Raw genomic sequence first — 27,720 nt, forward strand, 5'->3', positions numbered from 1 at the left:
CTTATAAGTCCAAGACTTTATAATAGTAAATCCATTTTTCTTGGAATTACCATAAAATTATATGGTAATCTTATCTACAGTTTTTAATGTGTTTTGCACTTCAGTGATCTAGGCCTCTAAAAAACTTTTGAGTCATACATAAATATCATGATCACAATTTGAACAGATAGAGAAACTGATATGCTAAAAAATTACTTAAACCTGTTCTCCAGACTCAGTTCAGAATACTATTCACAATATGCCTGAGTCATATAGAGGTGACTTTGGATCACTGCATCTCTCAAGTAAGTGAGGTCCAAAAGTGGAAACAGTATATCTATTATGCTTCTGGAGCTTGAGCTATTATTTCCAGGTTTTGCACTCTGTTATGTCCACATAACATCCTTGTTAGGTGTCTGTAGCATTGCTCTGCACTGTAGCAGCATAGTTTGGCCTTCAGGTAGGCCCTTAAGAGAATATCCTGCTTACATTTTACATGAAGGACAGAATGCCTGTGAAAAAGAGGTGTTTATCTGACTACTTCTCTTTCACAATAAGCTAATTAAACCAGGTTTTTTTCAGTTATTTATAATGCAATGGATTTGGATATAATTTTTTTTTCTACTGCCATCTTTACAATATCAAATTTTTATCATTTTTTCTTAGTATTTTTTCTTATGTCTTTTTTTTACAGAAAATGACATTTTTAACATCTTTGCTACAGAATTTTGTTATTAAGAACTAATTGATGACATGTTAAAGACATTTTGCTGTCAGCAAAATACATTTTCAGCAATATAGACAAATAGTCTATCAGTACAGGGATAAATATGCTTTATACTCCACATTTTCCTGAGCAGTCTTCTTCAAAATATCATCGAATTATATATGGGTGTGGAGGTATTGCAGTGGTTATATTTGAGTCAGTGAAGAATTTTTTTAAGTGTTGCTGACATTGTTTTATAATATTATGTTCATTTCACAGCAAGAGGATGACAAATTTCAGAAATGTTTTTATGTGGACTTGAAAAATCAATATAATAAAGATGAAAGCATACACATGCACAAAGTAATAAAGTTACTAAGAGACTATGGAAATATATGGCTCAAGTAATTTAAACTAATTAGAAGGGTGAAGGTTATCACAAACAAAGGAAGAGATTAAGCTCCTGCTTAAATCATGTATATAATCTATAATTCCTCTTTGTAACTGTGTATAAAGTAGATTTCTAAACTTATGTTACAGTCACTTAGCTTTATAACAACTTATACCTGCTTACTACCATTTGAGAAGCCCCTGTTTCTGCATTTCCAGAAAAGTGGATGACTGAAAGTTTAGGTGGCATAGAAAAAATTGGTGTAGTTTACAATATGTAATGGTTTGCCTGCAACCATCATGTTTTCCTATGCCACAGTAGGATCTTAAATAAGTTATCCTGCTTTTGCAATGAGAAGAAAAATTATTTACAGCTTTGGAGGTCTTATTCCTTTCTGGAGTTGTGAATGCAAAAGAAAAAAAAACAATTAAAATCTCCCATAGTCAAGCCAGATAGATCTCCATATTCATATTATTTTTTTTAATTGAATTTATATACATTTTAATCAGAGAGCAAAAATCAAGGTGCTCTCTATCAACATCAAAGAAATAAGCACTTATAACATGTGCCTAAAGTGCAGCAAAAAAAGACTATTTATGCCCTTTGCTGATGTTTCTTTTACTGAAGGTGACTTCACATTGATGCACCTTAAACCAGATTAGAAAACACTTTAACAAGTTTATACTCTGATTAACTTTTCTATGAAATGTAAATGAAAATAAATTGTATAATGATATTTTCCTGCTTATCACTTGAGAAGTAACAGATAACATTTTCATTTAAATTAGAGAGTCTCACCTGAGATCTTGTCTTTTTCACATTTACCTCCACTCTTTATATAAACCTCTTTATTTTTCTTTTAATAAGACTTGCCCCTCTCAGTCAAAACTATTATTCCTGCAGCATGCAGACAGGCATTTTCACAGCTGAAAACACTAGATGCTTCTTAGGAATATTAAAAAGATATTGCAAAGGGCAGAGGATCATCCTCCTTAGTGAAACCTTTGCCAAATCTCATGTCATGCTCATGAGATTTTTATTTCCCTTGCAAATCTTTTTCTTCAGTGCTCTCTAAGTATAACTCTTCTTATCTCTATATATATGCATATTGACTTGCTGGATATAGCACAGATCTTAACTTCAGCATTAAATAGTAATGTATGTCATTGGCTAGCTCTGTAGCATGTGAAAAATAGACTTTATTTTAGGAGTTTGAGAGAAACTTCTTTTACATACCATGTGAGGTACTATAGTCCTTAATTTAAGATAGGAACACTAGAAACTAGTAATCTACCATATATAATTCTGTGTTTTTGTCATATCTAAGATGCAAGTAGAGGTTTCTCTGCAGCCTTACTGTATACTGAGTTGCTGACCAGAAAATGTATGCCCTATCATTTTAATAACTATGTTGAGATACCTACCTGGAGCTTTCAACCCATTTAAAAAAACTTCAAAAATTACTTGAAACAAGATTGCTTCTACTAGTATTGAATGACAAGAGACACAGGACTTCCCAAGTCCTGAAACTCATTAGCCAATATCAATTTTTCCTGGTAACATCAATTTCCCTGCCTATTCACACTCTTTATACAAAGAAAAGAGTAGATTGTAAAGGGGTGAGTTATTTCAGCGTAAGTATCAACCCTTGTAATGATTAATAAGCAGATGCCATTAGCCATTCAAAGTGAGAAAAAGAGTGGGGAGAGGAGAAAGAGACAGAGAGAATAAATGGTATATAGCTGTAGGGATGAGATCCCATACTGCTAGGGGACCCAGCCAAGCAGTGATGGCTTGCAATTATATAAACCACAAAAAGGGCATTTGAGCCAAATCTCTCTTAAATTAAAAACAGAAGATCTTATGTTTTACTGTAAATAAAAACAACCACTGGGTTGGATACTGCTCTCTTAAGGTTTACATTGATTGTGCATCCAAGCAATCTCCACACCTATCACACTCTCTCCTCATCTAAGATATGAAACAACTGATAATATACCTGGCTTTCAAAGCCACCGGGTCACAAATAGCTGAAGAAAAGAAAATTTTGAGGCAGCAGTGATAGTAAAAGATTTTAAAATCATAGAAAATTCGGGGAGTTAGAAAGAAAGCTAGGCTTAGTAGGCCCTGGGAAAATGTTAAAAGTAAGCCCTGGGAAACGTTAGGCCTTGTGTTTGCCAGATCCTGTGAAATTGCACCTGCGTAACCAGTATATGATAAATGATATAATTGTTAGATGTGATTATTGTTTAGATATAATTAATGTTTAATCGTAAGAAGAATCATGAGAAACTATGTTCAAGGGTTTGAGGGGGGATCACGAGAAACCTATGCTTGGATGAAATCAATGCATACAATAGAACAATGTAAGTTTAATAATTAATACGTAAGTTATATAACGACAGAATATAAAAACATGTTCATTCCGGACCCATGGCGGAGCCAGATTTGGGTCTGCACCCCTGACCAGAATATAAATACATGTTCATTCCAGACCCATGGCGGAGCCAGATTTGGGTCTGCACCCCTGACACCCAGAGCCCTTCAATAAAAGCACCTGCATATAACCATTCCGTGATTATGCGCTCCTGAACGCTAGCAGCAGGACTGTGCACTTGGCTGGTTCCTGTGTGTCTCTAAGATTTGCTATTAGCAACCAACAGATCTACATAAGCCTCTAAGGTGCAGACCTGGACGAAAACGAAGATGTTTGAACTCTAGTTTGATAAGATTTTCAACTGAGATTCATCTGCAGAAAGCCAGGTGGCTTGGGCTCTGCCCGAGGCAGCTCCTGCAAGCATCCCCAAGGAGGTTTAGCCCTGATGCTCTACAAACTGACGAGCTACCCACTATATTTCATCCCTAGCTGGCAAAATAACAAAGAGGCGCGCTATCTTCTGTCTGGCTAAAACAGCAAGTATGGTACTGGAGTCACAAAATTATCTCTGGAAGTCTCCTGAGTGTGATGTTATTCTGCACCACCTTGCTGAGCACTGCAGCTAAAAGTTCATCACACTGAAGTAGGAAACCCAAGGAATTTGCCTCAAGAGCTTTGCTTAGTACCCTCATAGATGTCACCACCAATAACATAGGAGCCTGAAAAAGACCTCACAAATATATAAATAAAAGACAATTTGCACAAAAATATATGAACACTTCTGAGGAACAGAATTTTAAAGTAAAAACTCTTGGACATCAGGATTTTAAGTAACATGAAAATCATGGTCAAAGATCTCATACTGACTTTCACAGAAAACAGAGCAAAAAGGCATTATTATACCTGGATCAGGACTGAGTATGTTGCAAGCTCTTGGTTCTAAATTATATGTTATTGAAAACCAGAAGTATCTGGCAATTGGAAGCTAGATATAATTTTAAACATTTACAAAAATTAAAGAAGTGATAAATGTAAAAATATGTATAAAATGAGGCATTCTTCCTTGTTCTGGATATTTTGTGGTTCTTGTTTCTTTCTGTTTTGTTGCTTAGTTTTAAGTTCCAGTTATATTTTAAAAAGGCAAAAGTGTGTTTCTGGAAACTTTTAGGATTATTGAACTCTCAATGTTCACAGTGCATTAAATTGTGTTATTTAGAACAGAACTTTCTATAATTGCCATACATTAAGAAAATAATGCAAGGTTTAATGATGTACTAACAATTGAATTTATTGCAAAGTACTAGTGGATTTTTCTCAGATTACTGCAAATTTAAATAAACTGCAGTAGCTAGCAGGGGAAATGCAGCCTCTTGGACTGCAACTGTGTTGCAGTCTATGTTAAGATAAACTACATTGCCAAAATATTTCTCCCTATGGTCTTGTCTTTATTATGAATGGATCATACCTTTTATCAGGAAAGGAATATGGAAGGCGTAAGACACTGTGTGGGCTTTGTAGCACCAAGAAAGCAAGGACAAGATTTATGTATCTTTTTTTGCTAGCAATAGTGTCACAAAAAAGCTGAACTGCATGTGAGAAAACAGGCATGTAAAAGCAGATGGCTGAGTTTCCACATAGTTTAAGCTGTTTACTAGAAAATAAAGTCACACTGGACAAACTGATCTCACTCTTCCCTAAAAGCTCTTTCTTTTATTTGTCAAGATGGTGCAGTTTTACATCCATTGGGCTTTTCTCTGGTGGACACAGAAATAACTCATTAAAACTGATTTTATGTTTGTATTAATTAGTGTGTAGGTTTCCTTTTCTCTGTTGTCACTGTATCAGGTTATTATAACATAATTTCTAGAGACCACGGTAGTTGTTTCAAAAATTCAATAACTTTATCAAATGAGTAGCTTTTTAGGTGGATAAATACATGTCAGTGAATCAGTAGAATTCAGTCCTTGTAAATTCATTATTAAATGTGGCTGTAATTCAAGATGTATCATCAATTTCCTTAGTTAATCAAGGCAAACCCAAACATTTTAGACTGTACTTTATATAGAGAGTTTTCAGAGTTTCAGTCTCTTTCAAAAGATGACTAATATGATTTTCTAATCAGTTTTCTAATTCAAAGAATGCAAATTGCACTTAATGCTGGCTGAATAGTGAACATCAGAAGTTACTTAGAAAGGAGAGAACTAAAACATTTAAAACAAAGAAAACAAAACACCACCCAATATCCTAAAAGTTTGATTAATTAGAGTGACTTGCTTTGTATTTCATATGTCAAAAAAGAAAAATGAATGTGTACATTAGAGCCATTGCTGTGCTCTTGTTCACCAATCAAAGTGTTTTAAATAAAAATAAATTCCATACAATAAGGTATTTAGGCAAGGAATTTGAAATGTAACAGATGACAAATTGTTGGGCTAGTGCTCTGTGTTCCAAAACTTTGTGAGAAATTTTTTAAAATCAATTTTTTTCCTAAGGATGTTTCTAATAATTTTATTAGCTTAAAACTCATCCAACACAAACTTGTTGATAATAATAGCTAATGCATAAGTCAGAAACTGCTTAACTGAAAATATAATTGAATTTAATTCTGAATATAACCTACTGAAAATTAAGTTCAAACATTAATAGGTTGGAATGATCCCTCTGTGTTTCTTAAGGTACACTAATCCATGTAAGTTTTGGGTTTATATAGAAACTGTGTCAGCAGGAGACCTCTACCATTCAAGTAACAAAACATCTTTAGAGAAAGAAACTAATATAAGTAAAACACTTCAGATTTGGGAAAGGAAACTCTTAGATTATGAATGAGATTTTTCATCAATATTAACATTTACATATATTTATGTGATGGTATTAATATAATATTTCAGTAATGATAATTAAAATTAGCCTTTTTCTTCAGATGTCCTACTAGGATATTAGAAAAGAAAAAGACTTAACTTTGATCTCTTTTTCTTCCTCAGCACTGGATTTCAAACTAAAACTTAATTTTTGGTTTCAAACCTCTGAGATAGGTGAATATTGGTAGCATGTTTGGAAATGAAAGCATTTAAAGTTCACAAAAGTGAATCTCTTGGGCAAATTTCTTGACTTATTTGTTAAACCAAAATTAGTCAAAGGCAATTTCCAATTTTATCACCTCTGGCTGCATGACTGATCTTCCTCATGTTCTAATAGCAATTGCAATTCAAAGAACAAAATAAACTGGAGATTTCCAAACAGAATAAAGCATTTGTTAGAGGTTCTAAACTCAAGGGCCATAATTATGTTTAGACATTAGGTAGGACAAATAGAGTCTTCCCATACAATGCTAATTAGAAGGTATAAAGTAGCAAATCACATCAGTGAATAGAGTTGACTGTTCTGTTGGCTGAACACATAAAAAATAGGAAGCCCCAAATTCTAAACTGCAAATACTAAGCATAGAAAATTTTTGAGGTTGTCCATCCAAGAGTATGAGTCTAAAACAGGAGTGGAGACACCTTGTACTCTGCCACACTGAATGATGTGCCTGTATAATTTGTATATTTTACATGGAGGAATTTTATGTAATAAAAATAATTAAAATTACACATTGTTCCAGTTCTTTTGCTTCTAATTCTCTGAACCTAGTTTTGTACAGGCTACAACAGACTGGAAGGGATCATGTGTTAATTTGCAAGACTAAATCTGATCTAAATTGAAGATCAAGAACCTTATATACTCCAGTATATGATAGCAGGTAGGCAATTTCCATCATCTTTCCAAGAATCAGAACTTTTAGGTTACTGGGAATTTACAGATGTCCCTATTCTAGAATCAGTGTTAGCAGCTGCTCTGTAATTTCAATATGCCCTCAATCCTCACTGAAGTTTTGCTTCTGTTGCCTTAATTTGATTATGTATTTTTGCTCTAAATATCCAATGTTAAGCAAAAGAGAAAACCTATTTTTTCTTAAACAGTACTAAGAACAAGAAATTATTTTATGGCTCATTCATTAGCAGAATAAATCTATTGAGGAATCACCAATTATATTTTAAAAGCTAAATTAGAAGATCTCTTAAGGCTATGTTTAGAGTTATTGCAACTTACTAAATGTGAGAATTAGTTAAACAGAAATGCAACAGAAGATAATGCACCACAACTTAATTTACTCCAACAAGTAAAACCTACTTTTAATAATTCCTTAAAACTTGCAATGAGCTACTAACTAAGGTGAAACATACACCAGAACAGCAGGAATAAAGTAGGAAGTTTTAATTTTTTTTTCCATTGGTTATTCTGATGCTGGGTTGTGTCTTTCATTCTGGGGCAGTTTACTTTGTGACATAAAGGAGTCCATAAACAATATTTGTCTTGAATAGTCTAATATTTTTTTCCAAAGTTAGTAAATAACTCTTCAAATGGCATAGAAGGTAGGACATATCGGTTGTGTTCATTGATAAAAATATTTTTTATTATCTCAAATAGCTAAGGGACCCACGTTAAGAACTAGATATGGTCAAAAATAAATTAAATATCTGTTTCCTTTGGATTCAAATTTTTACTGGTCTCATAGTAGACATCTCAAATAGCTAAGGGATCCACGTTAAGAACGTGGATCAAAAATAAATTAAATATCTGTTTCCTTTGGATTCAAATTTTTACTGGTCTCATAGTAGAAACTGCTAACCACTTTAAAGATACCATTTTTAGTGATATATGAAACTATGAAGTTTTACTGGAAGGTAAAGGCACCACTCTGATGAAGCTGTATAAGAGCTGGTATAATAAGGAACTAAATTTTGGTTTTATTTCCTCCTTGAAGCCTGGAATTTGTTTAATAAGATTTTCCATAAAAGTGTTTGCTGTGTACATAAAGCTAAAAACTTTAAAATCCTTACAGTGTTGCTTTTCTTTGCGTATAAAAATAGGACATGAGGAGATGCAGCTTGATGCAAGTAATGTTGTTAGATGCTTTCTTATTCAGCTCATCTGCTACTATGTCAATGAGCATTAAGTCTACCACTACCAGTGCTCTGCCCTAGAATAACCGTAATTGGTGAGATTAAATTGGAAACTCTTGTTATCAGTGATTTTTGAACTTGCAGGAGAAAGGTTGTGAGAATTTTACTCTCCACCATGTGCAAAATAGACTGGACATTCTAGGGAGAAAAAATTAAAACATTTATCAAATGAAATTCATTTGCATGTTGAATCTGTAAAAAGGCTGTAGTTAAATGTCATTGAGGAACATGGGGTTTTATTAAATTTTCCATTCAATAATACTGTAATACTGGTTGCCACTTACAGCAGCTACAAATGACCAAGTAAGGTTTCTTTAAATCACTTACTGCTTTCTCATGCTTTTCTGAATTTTAGTACTATCTGTGGAAAATTATGCAATGAGAGATGACATTTTTGCACAATTTAATCCCATAAATTATAAAAAACTTTTTTTCTTCCATGTTCCTTTAAAAAATGCAAGTTGTTTATGATTCTTTATTGACACCAATGTAGTAAATTCATCATGTACAGATGATTATGTGGGGTATAAATTTTGTGGGGGTATCTTTTGATAGTTTGGGATTATGGAGTTAGGTTTTTTTGCTCGTGTTTGTTGGGTTTTTTTCCTCAGAAAATATGAATACAGTATTTTCTCATCAGATATACACTTGTTTTTTTGGGGCAGTGACTATGATTTCATATACAAATTACACATTTAAATATTCATCTGATTAATGGCATTGGAAAATTAGTTACAAGAGTTCACTTTCCAATACTGATATGCTCCCTAGTACTATGTGTTGAAACTTTTGTAGCCAGTGATCTCAAAAAAAAAAGCCTATAGCCTCCAATTTACAGATTATGAAACTGACACTAAGTGTTTTATCTGAGTACGCAGAGCATACTTACATATTTGCCTGTAATTTTTTGGTGGCTAGCATCCCTAAGCACAAAATTCAAGAGAAAATCACAGTTCAATAAGCATTCAGTATCGTGCAACAGCCCCTTTATATTTTAAAGAAGCCAGTCATCTAAGTTCACACCTCTGATGTAGACGTGAAGCTGTTCACAAATAGAACTTCAGGGTAAATTACTATCTTAGTAAGAAGAAAATTCTCCTTTAGGAACAAAATCTTATCCTAAAGTTAAAAAAAAAAAAAATTCTCCAAGTATCAATTATCTGGACCAAAATACGTTTATCTAGAATGGAATGTAACAGACACAAAAAAGAGTAGGAATCCAAACTAAAATAAATGTCTGTTCTCACTCAGCCACCTGATACACTGGTATCCAGACCACCATGCTTTCACATGGAGCACAGACACATCATCTGCAGATGAATCTGTATGGTGATAAAACCACATTTGTAGTCCAAATCTCAATAATAACATGCAATAAGTAGGGATTTTAAGGGGGAAATTATCTCAAGAATCTTCCCTATGAAAGGTCCTGTTTAAGATGCTGTTTAAAACGATCAGTTACATTTTCTCAGAATAGGACTGAATTAAAACTGGTTGGTACGAGTAATATTCCCCTACCAAACTTCTGACTACTACACAAAGTGAAAAAAAAATTAGAAAACCCACACAAATCAACTCTGATTCTTTAATGCTGTCATAAAACAAGCTGTTAAATCACACAAACATTCCCTTAGAAAGCTATCAAAAAAAGTTCCTCTGATCAGTTCACTGCATGAAATGAAAGGGAAAAAAAAAAGCAGAAACCTTTAAAAATTTGACCCATTTTACAGCTAAGTTCACAGCAAAAGTCAGCTAGAGAGGAAATGAGTTTTTGCATGGTTCCAGTTTTATGTGAAAAGATAGATAAGTTGCTGATTGCATCAGTAGTTGTGTTTGTCATTTAATCAAATGAGAAATTAGAAGCTAAACTTAGTAATTCAGCTGCTACTGAATATATTATCTCTTCTTGATATAATCACAGAGAATTTCACTTCAAATTAACTCTTGCAATCCAGTTAATGCCTTTATAGACTTGCACATTTTCATCTCAAAGATAGGCACATTTCTGTCCCATTTTTCATTGGAACAGCCTTTGCATGAAAAGAGACATCTTGTGTTTTAGAGGTCACCTGCTCCTGCTGTTTGTTCTGCCCCTGAAGTCATAATCTTCTGCCTGTGACATCACAATTAGTTTCCACAGAGCTGATTATAGCCACAAACCAAGGATTATGACTTCAGGTGAGGGAGAAGCAGCAGGAACAGATGAACTCCTGAGGAAAATGTTCCCTGCTCATGAATGTAGCCTTAGAAACAAAGTGCAGAAAGTAGAAGTTGTGCTCAATTTAAAGCAAAACACTTTATGTGAGATGGCAGTATCTGTTAGGAATTGCCTACTGGTCGTATGCATGTAATTATTTTCCAGATAAGTGCTAAAAAGCAAGGCATGTAAAATATTCAATAGATAATACCAAGTTTCCCAGACCTACATTTAGTTTAGACTTACAAGCCCCAGATTGTTTCATTATGTATTATCCATAGCAAGCAGTGGATAAGCAATGCACTTCACAATACCAGTAAAGATATTTCACCAAAGCATTTGCAGTCTGGGTTGTATGAGAACAAGCAGAACTGTAAACAGGACTAGACTACAAGATGGAAGGGTAGAAAAAACCAAATTAAATAATAATATAACTCTGTGGGTGGCTAATGTATATGTCTTGAAACTAACAAATGTAGATTTTAGCATGAGTTATTATCTGTTCTGTGTTTAAAAAAAGGGATTATTTTTTTATTGCCTTTATGCACTGAGAGAAGCAGTGTTTTCTGTCTAATGGTGACAGCAAGGGGCTTTGGGACTCCACCATTTCCTTGCTGAATTACTTTAAATAAGTCACTCAATGCATCCAGATCTCATTAACTGTTCTGTGAAATGCAGTGCTGCAGCCGTTACAGTAATAAGGACTTTTTAGACTTTCAGATGTCTGGATGCTCTGAATGTCAGAAATATCCACATCTATCTAATCATTCTCTCACTACAAATATATGCATGAAGGCTTTGGGCCAGATTCTCACTACTGAAAGTTGTAGACAGTAAGTTGTAACCAGTGTGCCTACTAAAGTCAAGGGTAGAAATTTCACAGATAAAGAAGTGACAATTATATTGTAATGGAAGTACAAAATGAAAAATAATTTTCCCTTCTGGTTTTGGATCAAGAAATACATTTCAAAGACATCAGAAATTATACTTCTTGGCAATAAATTACTTTCAAAAAAACACTGTTGCTCAGAGAAAGAAAAAAATCCCCTTTAGTGACATTGAAAATAACAAGGTTTTTAAAGCCGTAAAAGTTTGCCATGTTGACACTGTACTTTGAAACCTGAAAAAGTCTTCATTTTGACTCTGCTGAAATACAGTATCTGGGCTTAAAAGCTTTTCAGGTATTAATATTTCATAAATTATAATTAATCTTTTTAAGTCTTACCTTGCTGAAAGATGTCAAGCAGCTAAGATTAGGTCCTTAGTCTTTAAAATTTCCACTTGCCCAGAGGATATTCTACTGGGCTCTGTACTCAGCCCCCTATTGATTTTAATTTATATAAATGATCTGTTGCCTCTCTCACACTTCTGTAGGGGTGCCATGCACACTGGCAAATTAGAGACAGGCTGGTGGTAATGAATTACTAGGCAGACAGTTTCCACATGGGCTGCTGCTAACACTGATTTAATTATTTCTTCAAGAAGTTAAAATTCAGGCTTCAAGTCTTGTCCGGGCTGTGGCTAGATGGCTAAGGGAAGTAACACCTATCAGGGCTTATCTGACTATGAATCATATTTAAAGTCAAAAGTGAGAGGAAAATAAGTAGACTAGTAACTAGTATAATAATGAAGTACCTAATCTAAGTGGAACTAGTTCAGGAGATGTAAAAAAGGCCTGAGGTCAGTGCCAAGGTGCACTAGGCTGAAACAAGAAGAAACTAATTGCACCTCTTTGTCTGCTTCTGACATTCAGAAATATGACATTTTCATTTCTCCCTGACTTACTTCTGGGCAGAAGGCCTGTACATTTTAATCTTCCCTGTCTCTCTAAAAACATAGGTGGTATGTAATATTTATAAAGTTCTCATCAAACTAATTAACTTGGTCAAGCTCTTTTACTTCTCAGTGGATTTGATAGCTGGATCTGCAAGAGTTCTGTGTGGGGTCAGCTGGGAACTGGGTTACCAAACAGGGCGAACCACTCTTCTGAAGGGTTCAAATCTGCTTCTAAATTCTCAAGCTCTGGTATTGCACACAGCGCTTGTAATTCCACCTTTAGCTGCTCTGAAGTTTGTTGTGGAATGTTTTGAAATCCATAATTTCAGGTGGCACACAAAAAGTGGTGACTTCTGAATTAGGACATGTTGGTTTATGATTCCCTCAGCCCTGGACCCCACAGTCCATCAAAAGAAGATAATATTTAATTGTGCAAATATCTGCTGTACCATTTGAGCTAGAGGCCAGCATACCTGGGACTATGGAACGCTGGTCAAGAAGGTGGCTCAGCTGAAAATCCATCAAGGGTTTGGAACTCTGTGAGGAGTTACAGAGAAAGAGCTGGTAAGAAATCCTTCATAAGATGTATAGAAAAAGTTTCTTTGGATTGTTCTCAAGGGGTTATAAACTGGATATGATACTTAAATGCATACAGAACTCAGGTCAGGGTAAGTTATTTTGACGTTCCAACACTTTCACAGTTGAAAGATGCTGAAATGTAGGGTTTGTAGGGCAAGGTCTTGGGGTGTCTGTTTTTTTAGTGTCTCCTGCATATTAATACCTACTGACAGAAAAAAAAAAAGAAAAAAGAAAAAGGCAGATATCAAAGGGGAAAACTGCTCAACCTGAAAAGAATCAGGGTGTTTCTCTCTATGTGCATCACTTGTTGAGTATGCAGATGTTCCAGCTTTATACATAACCATGAAAATCCCTAATATAATGCCCACAGTGGAGAAAAGGCTCCCCCTACTATGCAAACCCCAGTTGTGGGCCTCCTTCTTGTTGCAACCCACATTGTCACTGCGTGTGCTGGACACTCTCTGCTCGTCTCTTTCTAGCCAAGGCAGAGTTGTGGTGCTCTGGAGAAAGTTCTGGCAGTGTTAAAGCAGGTTTAATTACTGTTCTTTCCATCTTCCCATTCTGAAGTCACTTCCCACTCTTACAAATGTTTGTTCTTTTATTTTCATTTCATTTCCTACTTCAGCTGACTCTTTGCTTTCGGCAGCAGTTCTGTTACTGTTTAATCAGGTTGATGGTCATCTTGAGTAATTGTCACCATTGCTGATTTCCTCACACCATTTTCAATTTTGCCTAAAATACTCTTACTCAGGGGTAGATAATAAAGTAGTTCATTCACATCAACAATTTACACTCTTGTCTTATTACCTGCTGTATCCAGGCCATGTCACCACAGGGATGCTACTCAGACTGTCCCAAAGTACTAAACTCCCTGAGTATTGCCAGGCATTCTCATCTGACCTTGCAGTGCAGATCCTGTTGTGTCCCAGTGGCACTGATATTTGCCCTCTACATCATAAACCCTTGTGATCTATGCTATAGCTTTATTTGATAAGCCAGAAAATTCATCTTTCATAGGAAGTATTGGATTTTCCTCTTGATTTCCTCATCTGTATTGGCCTATCCTGGGTAACCCAAAATATCGTATTCTAATAGATATATTTTTCACTCCAGGCTTTTCTTTTTGTTTTGTCTTTTTTCACTTTTGGTTGTTGTGTGGGGGAGTTTTTGTAACTGTGTCATGTTGGCTTTTTTTCTCTCTCTCTTTGTTATCTCTCTGCACTCACAGTCAGGAGAGGAGGAAGGGCTGCCACCATGTTTGTCTTCCCGCACACATTTGTCTGTAGAGTATGACAGCTTTTTTTGGCATTTTTAGTTTCTTTTAATTCCCAAGTAGCTCGTGAGCATTCAGAAACGTTGTAACCAGTGATTATTAGTATAATTTCTCTTGCCTGTTGATAGTTTGGTTTTTTGAGTAAATCTGGGTTTTTATATCTACTCATACTCAGTTCTTCCTGTTGGTAGAAAGGCATTGGCTAAAACTAAAAGCAAGGTAAATAATTTTGGAGCATCTCTCTCTTAAATTGTCTTTAAAGCAAGACACAGACCCATGTTATTATTTTTTATCTGGAGAAACCAGAAAACTGAAAGTTTAATACTTCAGAATAATCAGCAAAACTGTGGAGTGCCTTTCCTGAGTCAGAAATTAATAAAATGAGGAATGGTATTCTGTGCTGTGCCAATGCCAAGGGATTTATATTCCAAAAGTTTCATTTCACTAATGTCACATAGGTCTTGAGCAGACATTTCACACCACTCATCAGTTTCAGAGACAGAGAAGCTGCAATACATCAATGTCTTTAATGACAGCACTGGCATATCTTGTATGAAGTCCCCCGTGTTTATCCTTAAGGATGTCAGTTTTATTTCTCCATTTCTAAGTATTCAGGCTTGTTTGTGGGTTACAAGAGCAATATATTAGATTGCATAAAGATGCCTTTAAAACCAGGGATCCAGCATTATAAGAGGAATCCTGGATCATTAAGTCCAGTCTTCACAATGTTGATGACATGTATACAATTTAGCTGACTTCAGACATCATACAGACTCCAATTTAGAAATAGGTTTTTCTCTCACCACATAAACAAAGCAGTTGGCTTTTTTTTTTTTTTTACATCATACAGACTCCAATTTAGAAATAGGTTTTTCTCTTTTCTCAACAAAGCAGTTGGCTTTTTTTTTGCTTTCCAGATGCTTTTACCCTAGTTTTAATTATTATTTTAGTTTACAGTCTGAATGCTTGTACCAATCACCAGTTTATATCCATTTCTTCCTATACCAGCATTATTTTTCAGATAGAGATTTTTTCCTAAAACACATCAAATTGATGTATTTTTAAAAGTGCAAAGATTTTTCCACATAAACTTTAATTTTCTGCCCTTCAGATTTCCCCAATAAGATAAATTTTCCAGCTTCTTAGTTGCCAACACAGGCCTTGTAAATCTGTCTATTAAAAAAAACAGTAACTGTTTTTATTTAGTACTTCAGCATAGCAGACACAATATACATGAGCTTCTGTGTGAAGTCTCACTGGTGGCAGTGTCTCCTGGAAATATGTCCTCTGGTACAAGGGTCACATTGGATTTTCCCATGGTCACAGAACTTCAGTGTCTGTACTCATACTGTGAATAAATAAATAGTCTTTTAAGCAGATGTAATTCCTGGTTGACAAATTGCCAGCTTTAATAGCAATTTGTCTTTGAAACAAATATTTTTTCTTCCTTTGTGGCAGATAGATTCTGTAAGACATACTTCCAAAGTATGACACTTTATGATACCATGCCTAATAAATGGATTTTGTAGGGTGTTTTTTTTTTTGTTTTTTTTTTTTTGTTTTTTTTTTTGTTTTTTTTGGGTTTTTTTTGTTTTGTTGTTGGGTGGGGGTTTTTTGTTTTTTTGGTTTTTTTTTTTCTTTTTCTTTTTCTTTGGTTTTTGGGTTTTTTGTTTGGTTTGGCTTGGGTTTTTTTTTAACTTTCTGTTTTATAACAGCAGTCTGCTGAATACTTTTTGACAAAAAGACTCCACCTCTACAGAAAGAAACCCTCTACAGGGTTTCTTTAAGTTCTTCTGCTTCTCATCTTTGAGCTCTTTTGTTTCCTTATGTTTCTTGAAACTTCTCAGGCCTATCAGTCCTTCCAAATACTGCTGGGGTGCCCTCATTGCCACATCATGATTCTTGTCTGGCTGATACATTTCAGGGTACAATCTTTAAGAGGATACAAGCCAAAAATGCAGAAAAGAGTGAGACAAGCAAGACACAGAATTCTCAAGATGTTCAGTCTCCTAATTAATTTCAGCAATAATAGCTCAGAATTTTTTTTTTATTTCCATGAATTAAAACCCATGATTTTTTAAAACTAATCTGTCAAAACTAAAATTGCTGAATGAGACTCTTAAAATATTTACTTTTAGATTATGTATATCGCTCAAAGTAAGGAAAATATTAGCTAAACTAAACTTGCAGTACATTGTCATTTCAGTATCCTAAATATCTTCTTCCAATATGTATATAAAAATACTAAAAATTCTGAGAACATTGCTTGCTACAAGAAAAATGATTGGATATGCAGTCAAGTAGAGGAAGACAGAAAGCATACATCAGAGAAGGAAAACACGAGACTAAAAAGATATTCCAATATTCTGAAAAGTCAAGTATTTTTAAAGAAATTATCCAATAACAAACAAAAATAAGTACAATATTGGAAAATTTGGAAATATTTTGTCATGTGTTTGAAGAACTCATCAATTTCTGTTAATAAGTATTCATAAAAATATATTCTCATTAGTGTATTTAAAGAGAACTAATTTTTAATATTTTAAATATTTTTATGACAAAGAAATTGTCCCCTCAAAACAAAATTAACTTGTTTGATATCAGACAAACAACCCCAAAGCCTTATAAGTCTTAGTTAATTGACCAAATCTCTCAAATAATTAATATACTGTAAGAGATTGAAAAATACTATCAAGAAGTATTAACTCTAAAATTCAAAAAATATTTTTAGGGAAAAAAATCGCTTCTGAAGAGATTTTTTAAAATTCATGTCAGCTTTCATGAATATGAAAGATGATCTGATTTCAGCCAATCAATCATTCTTTGTGAATTATCCATTCCCCTTTCATTGTAAGGGACAGATCTACTGGCAGATGAGGAATGATTCCAGCCCAGTTTCTCTGTCTGGACTAGCAGGAAGTTTAAACAGAGAGCTATAGTGAATCTTCATGATTCTTACATGTGCTGTAGGAATCATAAATCACTTAGCAGGGAAAAGAAACTGTATCTATCCTATGAACTCTAGCAAGCATTATAAAGCTGGAGTTCCTAAAAAATATCAAGGATAGCTAGCAGCAGCCCTAAGGATCCACAATCCTTGTTTTGGTCATGATTTTATCAATATGTATTTCTGACATCTAATTATTACTAATTTACATTCCTGAGCCCCCACCTTGACATGTGAGTAGTTTCGATCCCACTGTCTCGCTGCCTTGCCAGTGTTTGCATAAATGCCCTATTCATATTCTTTGTGAGTATTTTGTCAAATGCACCATGCTGAAGCAAAAGGATTATTTTTACTTTTTTTTGCTGGTTTGGCAGGGAATTAATCAGAATCATCCAGGCAAAGTTTTGCATTTCTTACTTGTGTTTTCTGTTTATTTTCACTCAGTTGAAGACCATAAGAGTAAGTATATCTCTAACCTCACCACTCTTAGCAGTGCTATACTAAATCCCACGAAAACAGTATAGGAATGCTTAAAGAATTCTTTTATCATCATAGAGGAATTTAGCCATCACAGCTGGAACAACGTTTTCTTCATCATCATTTGCCCTTCCAAATGACAAAAATACACAAATAAACCAATGAATCTCTCATATTTCATGTAGTGTTTTATCTTGCTTAGCAACATTTAGTTAAGATATCTGTCATGACTGTCATATAACATATAATTAAACCTAAAGTCTGTCTGATTTGATGGGTTACTCCGGTTATTCCTGCTGCTTCATGTATTATGTTTGCATCCACAAAGGAATCTAACATATTCAGTTAGAACAAAAGCTTGAAGTAAGGAAATTGAGACATGGCAAAACCAGGAAATGAAAAAATGCACAAAATGCTCACAGTAATAAAATTCTGTTCAGCTTCAGAACTACACTGTACTAACACTGTAACTAAAAGATACAAGATTAAGTATTTGGACCATTCCAGAGGAGACAGTCTGTGCTTGATTTGATTTACAGATGTTTAAACAATTCAAAACTTTGATAAGAATCATCATGTTGCAGCACTGTTTGACTTACAATGAATAGGCATAATTTCAGTTCATGGAATCATAGAATCATACAATATTCTGAGCTGGAAGTGATTGAGATAGAAGGTCTACAATTAAGCACAGTATCCAAAGTACTAATAATTGCATTCTATTACTTCATAATTACTTATAGATTACTACAATTAAAAACCCCAGTAGAGTAGGTAAAATTAATTCTATTTTTTCCCCTCACAATCTGGGATAAAGTGACCTGTATGTATAGGCTGCTTTCTCAAGTTTATCTTCTTTATTTCAAAATTTAATGCCCAGGAAAGTAACTTGTGAAATCAAGAAGTGAATAAAAATTACTTTCAGTATTTTGATAGTTTTGTCACTTAGATCCTAAGTGGCATAAAGAGAAATAAATACGCACTTTAAAGCAGATTTCTGGTTTTACTGGATTAGCAAAGAGAAGATTCCATAGTAGACACTTGAAGATTCTAGACACTATATTAAGTTTTTACCTCAGTAGACTACAATCTAAATTAAAATGTAAATGCAATTGGAAATTTAAATTTAAATATTTAAAAAAAAAAAAGTTTTGTTTAGTTTCATTTTGTAGCAAAGAATGCATTTCTCTTTTTCTTTACAATGGTTCAACAAGTGCAATCCAAAATTATATATCTTAGTTATTCATACTCAGGCAAAATAAATTAATCTCAGTTCTTTGTTGGTTTAAAGATTTTTTTTCAGAGGAGTAGCAGAATTATTGCAGACCTTTCTCTTGTAGTAGCAGTCACATTAAACCTACCAGTTCCCCAGTGAATGCCAGGGTTTTCCTGTCATATTATATTCAGAAGCTCTACTGAATATAAACAATTCAAACTGCTTGACAAAAAATACTGAGGAGAAATGTTAAGCAAAAAGACTGCTATCTTAATTGCCTACTCTTAAATATTAAGCTTCCTTAGTTTGAGTTATACTGAGGGTATTTAGAATAAGTCAGGTCTAATTATGTTCCATTTTCTCAACAGCCATTTTATCCTGACAGCATTTACATGCAAGGGGATCAGAAGGACAAATGGTTTCACTTATTTATACAACTTGATGGAACATTCCACATCTCACATCATGTTTCATAGCATTTCTTAAGCAATGGGAAGATAAAACCCTGAAATATGTTTTTCATAATTTCACCAGTCAAAGTTTTCACAAACTTGAGGCTTTACAGATTAAAATGCAAGTACATCTGCACACCAAATGGAGCAGCTGTGATCAGATGAAGATGTTTAAGTACTTTATAAATATATCAATTTATAGAATACTTTAAAACTTTGTTATAATGTATTAAAAGCTCTTGATTTAATCACAGATATTCCATGAAAGATAGCATGTTCCTCTTTGGAAATGTATAGCTATAGCACTCCATACATACAATATTTATATGCACAAATACAAATATATAATTTATTACTTAGAGGAGGTAGAACAGGTATCTACACCACCAATAGGTGAAACTGAACTGATGCCAGGGCAAAATGGTGAAGACATATATTCTATTCACAATGCTTTGGAAACTTTTTTATTTTATGTTCAGTGTCTCTGTCCATGGCAGTAATATTATCTCTGATATTTCAGCATACATAATGATCCTACCATGCTCTGCCTGTCTAAACTTTATAAGGTAGAAACTCATGTGAATGTTTCAACAGCAGTCTAAGAGGAAAAAAAAATCAAAATGTCATTGTTCTGCAGCATTTATCATTTTCAAGCTCCTGTCTTAGGAATACAGATAGAATAAGCTCCATCAGGAAAATTTTTGATACAGGTTTTGAGAAACTCAGCAAAAGTGGGATTCATCTCATCTCATCTCATCTCAATTTAGCTACGAAAAGACAGGTTTAATTAAGTCATATCTGTAATGGAGTCAGTGAAGAACAAATTACTCCCAGTCACTATGCCTTTATTAAGGATAATGAATTACTCTCTCGTGAAAAGTACTATGGCAAAGTCTGTACCGGCTTAAGATCAAGATCAAATGAAAGTTCATGGTCCCTGAAAATGGCAAACCTAAATTGTTTCATAGCTTGAAGATTCTTATCTACCAGGAGATCCCTTTTGGATTTATTATTGTAAGATGCTGGAAACAACATTATTTTCAAGATTTTCAAAAACTGTAGTATATTTTAAGAATGTGAGTAATTTTTTATTGTCTTCTCTAATGACCTGGTTTACCATTAACATTATAATGGCTCATCTACATAAACTTTTGCAAGCAGATGCAAGTTCATTTCATGTTTGATTGAAGACAGATAGACATAAAATAAATCAGTAGTAAGTCTCATGCTTAAAGCAATGCTACAACTTAAAAATATTCAGAGTTACTGAACACCAGGGTGAATATAAAAGAGAAATCCCTTTATAGGAAATGATAGTCAATGCAATATTGGTCACACAGGAAATCACAGGGGTACTAACAGGATCAGGAGGACAGAGAGAATGAAAGACAGTTAAGAAAAAATTATGACAAAAGGATTTTCTTTTTTAAAATGTGGCTTTTGCCACATCCTCTTAGCAGTCAGAATCTTTCATAATAGCTGTTTTTGCACATTTCAGTTTCATAGAATCATAGTGTTTTGTGTTGTATGGGACCTTTAAAGACCATAGGTCCAACTACCCTGCAACGAGCATGGACACCTTCCACTAGACCAGTCTGCTCAGAGTCTCATCCAGCTTGGTCTGGAACACTTCCAGGGATGGGTCAGCCACTGGGAACTTGTGCTTGTGGTCCATCATCTTCATCATTAATATTTTCTTCCTTTTGTCTAATCTGAATCTACCCTATTTTAGTTTAAAACAGTTACCCCCTGTCCCACTGTAATAGGCCTTGCTAAAATGACTATTCCAAAATGTCACACAAGTCTGGTAACAACTCTTCATAGGCCCAGCATTGGGTTCCAATAGTTTTTAGTTTAATGGCATAATTTTTCCCCACTTGTTGTTTATGAATTTTATAATTTCCACAGATGATAAATGACTTAAAACTCAGAAAATTATTATTATGAAAAGTCTCCTAGAATTTAGCAAATGGTTCCTGTCTCCGTTTTCCATTCTTCCTACCTAGACAATCACCATGGTTATCATTCCACTTATTTATTTCATTGCATCATAAGGCAGTATATTTGTTTAAAGTACCTTAAATGCTGTGCAGCATATGAAAAAGTGATGCACATGTTAGGTACTAAAAGGCACAATTACAGATTTCATTCTGTTTTAGCTTTGAAATATTTAACAAGGTTTAATTTTATATTAATAAATTATCACCTTTCTAATGCAGACTTTTCAGGAAAGAGCATAATTCCATAGAAATGCTCCAGAAAATTATTTGCACTTGCTATGTAAAAATGAAGGCCATGAGTGAGTGACTCTTCTAATAAAAATGAAGATTTGTTCCAGCTTTTAAGTAGATGCACATGGTAGACAAATGCTTTTCTCTTTGGCTATTATCCAGGGAATATCAGAGCTGGTAAAATACACAGTAGATTTATTATTAGCTTCCAGAATAAAATGCTTGAAGACTGCCTACAAGCATCACTGCAGATGCACTGTTGCCAACACTTAAAGGGGCCTCCAGACTAAGTGATTCACTATGAGGTCCAAAGCACCTTTATTGCCACCCTGGTCATATTACTATCCTCTTAGATTCTTACTGAATTTGACAATTGGTTTACAAATACAAATTTCTTCACATAATTCATCCAAAATCAAAGCTGGCCTCCTTAAATTTGGTTTTAAAATGAACATATACTCGGGCCTGAATGTGTTAACAGCACTTGTTCCTTTAGGATCTTTATGTATATAGAGATGTACGATCAATTGAATAGGGAATATGCCTCTGTCTTTTTTCTGTCAAATGGCACACTGATATACAAAAGTCATACAAATAACTGGCTATAAGCAGCATACATTTCAGAGCTGGAAGTCTGGGTGTTGTCCTTATTTTCAGAAATATATATTCAATCATGTTTAATAATTATTATAGCAAATTAAAATGTGGAAATATATGCTAGTTAAAATGTGGAATTCTTTCAGACCCCATTTTTGAAATTAATTTATAAGCACTTCTCAATAAATGTTTACAGGAACCAAAAAAACTCTGGCATGTGAAATGCAAGCATTGAAAAGCTTTGGAAAGCCTATCCCATAAAATGTTACCCATTCTCTATTTAATAGAAATAAAAGAATAGCAGGAATGTGTGCCTGAGGTTGCCCTACAGTTAAATCATAGGGTGAGACATTGTTCCCAGAGAAATCCACATCTCACTTTTTAAAAATACTGTTTAAAAAAAAATCGCATAAAAATACAGATTATTATGGAGGAAATGGTATTATTTTACTTCAGAAGATGGGTCAAGCCTTATATAAAAACTCAGAATAAGTGATCATAAAAATCCCCTTCTGACTTTAAAATAAATTCATTTACAGGTGCGAAGGGGACTTTTTATCATATAAAAAATGTGCATAGAAAAATAATTCAGAAATAAACCTTTGGTCCTGATATTTTAGTAGCACATAAGAACTCCACTCCAGGTTTATTTAATGAATATATCTCACTTGTACTCAAGTTTTATCAGTTGTCAGTGTATCTTTCTAATTGTCCTTTTTTCCTGTTCCTGTTTTATCTCTAATTTATGCTGAGAGTAGCCCTTTTGTCCTCATTCAAATGAAAATTACACTCATACTAAAAGTCTTGAAGGAAAGCCTATATTTATGAACTACCTTACGCAATTTCAAGATGAAAGATTTTTACATTATCTTTAGATAAACATTCCAGTACAGTTTCTGAGTTGGAGCAAGTCTGTATAGCTCCATTAATTTCAGTGAAGTAACGTCTCTTTAAGTCTACCAAGGATCTGGACTCCAGACTTCTGTAAATTTGAATGATATTCATCCTTGAGTCTTTGAACTTTATCTCAGACTACATAATTGTATAAACTTTACAAGTAACTCTTCTAAAAAAAACCCAAATATTTTACTGAGGTTTACAGAAATGATGACATATCTTCAAGAACATGTAATTTAAATTAACTGATATAAAATATGTTTTAAATTTTAGCAATGCTTTGTGCAATGTTAAAACCCACAGTGCTCAGTTCTTGCTCTGAACAAACTTCAAACAGACTTGTGGCTTTTAGAAAATAAATTAAAGATGGAAACGACCTAATTAACGGAGGATTACAACATGCAAGACTAGGAAGTATTGAGTCTAAAGGCATGGGGAGTACCTTCCAGTGTTATGAAAATGAATCATAAGGTTGTCATTGTCATCACAAAGCATCACCACAGTCATCACCAGCATTTGCTTGAATAATGCCTTCAGTATAAGAGCACATATTATTTTGACAAATAACAAATTAATATACATTTTTAATCATAGATGTGAATCTGCACATATCTGGAAGTCCTGTGATTTTGCAGTACAAAAAGTAGGAGGTTTTTTCCTCCTAAGTTCCCTATGGTTGTAAGCATATTAGCGCACATTCTATCCCTTACTAGTGAAGTGCCTCACAAATATTTTTTCTGTTGTCAGTTTTCTGCTTCCTGCCTTGATCCAGTGTAAAAGTACCAAAATGCTCATAAAACCCCAAACACGAGCCTTCAACATGTCCCTGCCTACCAAACACTTGGTATGTATGGTATGAATGAATAGTTGGTATGAACGCTTGGTATGAATGAATTGTTTTCAATGTTATGGGGAAAAAAAATTGTTTAGAAGTTTTGAACAGAGCCTTTGGAAAATTGGAAGCAGTGATGTCACTTTTTTCCAATCCAATGTGCTTGGAGTCTGCAGGGGGTGCATGATTAGCAGAACTTAAAGCTATGTTCTGCCCTAGATCCACGAGGAACCAGCATTCACATCAAGAGCATACACCAGCCTCAGGCAGTTTATGGCCTGTAGTTAGGAATGACATGCTAAACCTTTCCTGAATGTAATGTCAAACACACTGCAGTGGTATTGATTAACCTAATTTTTCTATGCTTTTCCCTCTTGCTGTGGTGATAAACTGCACTATTACAAGCTGACACAAAGCCTGAAACTGCATTTAGAGTAATGAATGACTTTTCATGACACAAAAGGGGCAAACAAAAGCATTTAGCCTGAATTAGTGACGAGTACAGGAAATAGAGTACAGGAAATAGTCAGGTAATGTGTTTCTCCTAAACTGCTGCTCCTCTCTTGAAGAATGGTCCCTTTTCCCTTTTTTCCCCAGTTCTTTTCACTTGTCTTTCAGGAACAGAAATTCTACCTGAATCACCAAAACAGGTCACAGTATTTTAACAGCGGTTCACATGGTTCAGGATCAATTACCAGATCATGACTGCTGTCAGCTGCTGACAATAAATGTCCAACACAAGTTATTCCCCTCTGCTTCTTTCCCTCTGTCATCAGGTAAGATTAAAAAAATAATGTTTCAATGCATGCTTAACATAATAAATGCAAACACTTTGTAAAATACAATCAGCATGTGAAGAGAAATTCAAGAGTTCCAGAGGGAAATGTTACTAGTCTCTCTCAGGACAAGGTTATCCTGCTCTGACAACTGCAACCTATAAAAGAGTTCTTTCTCCTTGCATTTTCCTCCCTTATTTCAATGACAAAGCACATTTTCAGGCTACTAATCCACAAGAGTTAATGGGAATTCTCAGAAATGATAGATTGTGTGACCTGGAGTATGATGAGGTGAATATTACTTACTGATTTACTATTTAATGATACTTTGGATGCTGGTACAGTACTCAGTCGAAGAGACACTAGAGAAAAACTGCACCACAAAGACAGTGAAGCCATTCATAAATAATTGATTACTTAGACAACGCCTAGATTGGACATTGTAAAAAAAAAAAAAAAAAAAAAAAAAAAAAAAAAATCCGATTTTCTAAGCATAATGTTTTATAAATTTAAAAATTATTACATTTTTTAATTAATTTGTGAACTTGTCAAATTCAGAGGATTTTTAGCAGGGACTGAAATTAGGAGCAGGGGCTGAAATAATGAAAATAAATACTGAAAATAACTAGTAAAGCTCTGCTCTGGAAGTTCAAAGTGGCATCTCTGCTGGCATGCCTCCTTACTTCTCCACGAGTCAAAAACTCTTTAATTTTATTATTGCTGTGCCTAAGACAGCCTCCAGCTACCATTTCCTTCCTAGCAGCTGGAACAAAGCTGTGTCTTGGGTCCAGTATGAGAATAATGTTGATAACACACTGCTGGTTTAGTTGTTGCTGTGCAATGCTTACCCTAAGACAAGGACTTTTCAGTTACCCACGCTCTGCCAGCAAGCACAAGAAGTTCAAGATTTCAGGTATTAAACTATTAATAATAAATTACTACCTTTATTAATCACTTTACTTTATTAATAATAAATTATATAATAAATTACTATCTGCATCCACGTGGTTTACCTTTTTCAGTTCTCCTCCCCACTGGGGGCAGCAGGGCATGAGGGTGAGTGGTATTTAGCTGCCAGCTGGAGTTAAACCACAAATCCTATTTGGCACCCAGTGTGGGATTCTTAAGGGTGATTGGATTCTACTGATCACTCATTCGCTCTCTAGTCACCAAATGAGTGTATGGACGGGAATCAGGGAGTCTCAGATGGTGTTCCTTGTGGGAGAGATTGGCACCTTTTGTTCTTCAGCCCTCAGGAACCTCACAACAGAAGGTCCCTCTGAGACAAGGGCAAGCTGCTCAATTTCCTCCATCTCCAAGGTAGCTGTACTGAAAGCCTACCAACCTTAAGTATGAAGGTTTTTTCCTCATGTTCCAACAGTGAAATTAATCTAATCTATTAAAAAATGAAATAATTGTTCTTATGAGTTTTATGATTGGAATTTTTCCACTTTAAAAATGGATTATAAATAGAAACTTTCTGGATTATGCTGGCAATTAAAAATACGAGGTACAGTTTTGACTCCTGTCACTGGGGGTTTAGTCAATTTCCTCATAGAAGAGAGAACAAATTTAAAATTCAACCTTCTTATAATGGTCATGTGTTTCAAACTGCACGTTTACAATACTAAAAATAGGAAATGCAGTATTTCCATTTCTTAGCTATTGCATTCTTATTGCAGATCTACATTATTATTAATAATTTAAAAATTAACATAATTTATAAATTTTGATAGTACTTCTTTTCCAGTAGAGCACTGAAGTGCCCTGTGAACTGAATAAATGAAAAAGGAAAAACAAAATGTATGAGTCATTAAGTAAAATGTGCTACTGTCAGTACAAAAGCAAGAGCAAAAAACATTCAGGAAGAGCAATAGGAGTAACTGAAGATGGGGAAATTGGTTTAAATAGGTTAAAAAATGATTTCCAATTACCCTGAAAATCACAGTGAACAGAATCTGAAGCTTTTTGAATTTTAAAGGTTTCTGTACTAACTTCATTCCTTTCAGCCACTGTTTTCAATTTTCACCTGCCATGAATTCTTTATTCCGGAGAGGATCTGAAATTAAACTACAAAAGACTGCATTCTTATACAGCACTTTGAATCCAATGGCCTGAATAGTATTTCAAGAAGACAACCACTGTCATTATTCCTTCCTTAGGAAAGAAAGACTTTCAGCTCTAGAAAAGAGCCACACTTCCTAAGGATTCCATCTGACCATTATTTGCTAATGGACATACAGGATGAAAAAAAGTTTTGCAGTTTTCAGTGTCCATGGAAACAGTCTTTTGCCAACTCTGAGTTTTACCTATAACAGATTAGAAATCCTATGGAAGAAAATGTTGAAAATGTACTTACAAAAGATCATCTCACCAAATAAATTGCTTAGGCAATTCTCTTAATTAATTGTGAGTTCAGAGATTCAGAAAAGAAGCCGTTTTAATTTTCTCTCAAATAAGTCAACATTTTCAAGCGCTCCTTGCAGATGCACTTATGTCAGCTAATAACAGATAACATTTCTGGTATACAACATGATAAAATGAAAGTAAATTTACATGCATAAGTTTATCTCAGTAGGGATTTATGTGCTTTGTTTCCTTCAGATTTTTCTGTCACAGCATTAAAGTTACCATAATTCTGTTTGGAGTAGAAGACGTGAAATTACTGGTAAGGAATTTTCCTCTTCTTTTCATTCTTATAACTAAAATTCAGACTAAAGAACACAGTTTCATGCAACTTTCTAGATGACAAAAATGTCATTTCCCCTTTCAGTAGTTTAAAAACCTTCATTTACTTGAAATGAAAATATAGCAGTGGGGACAAATAATTTTGAAAATATGTAAAAATAGCAGATATGTTCATGGCTATTAAGATGTATATAAGACAAACCTCATCATGCAATGTCTTTATTAGAAAAAAATTACCAAGATGATTTTGTGTGTGCTTTCAATATCATGAAGTAACATTTGCTGTCTTTTTAACGTAGATAACCTGCCGTGAATACTTAATCTTT

Source organism: Onychostruthus taczanowskii, unplaced genomic scaffold (assembly GCF_017590055.1).
Source record: "Onychostruthus taczanowskii isolate IOZ18803 unplaced genomic scaffold, ASM1759005v1 scaffold1, whole genome shotgun sequence".
Lineage (NCBI taxonomy): Eukaryota > Metazoa > Chordata > Aves > Passeriformes > Passeridae > Onychostruthus > Onychostruthus taczanowskii.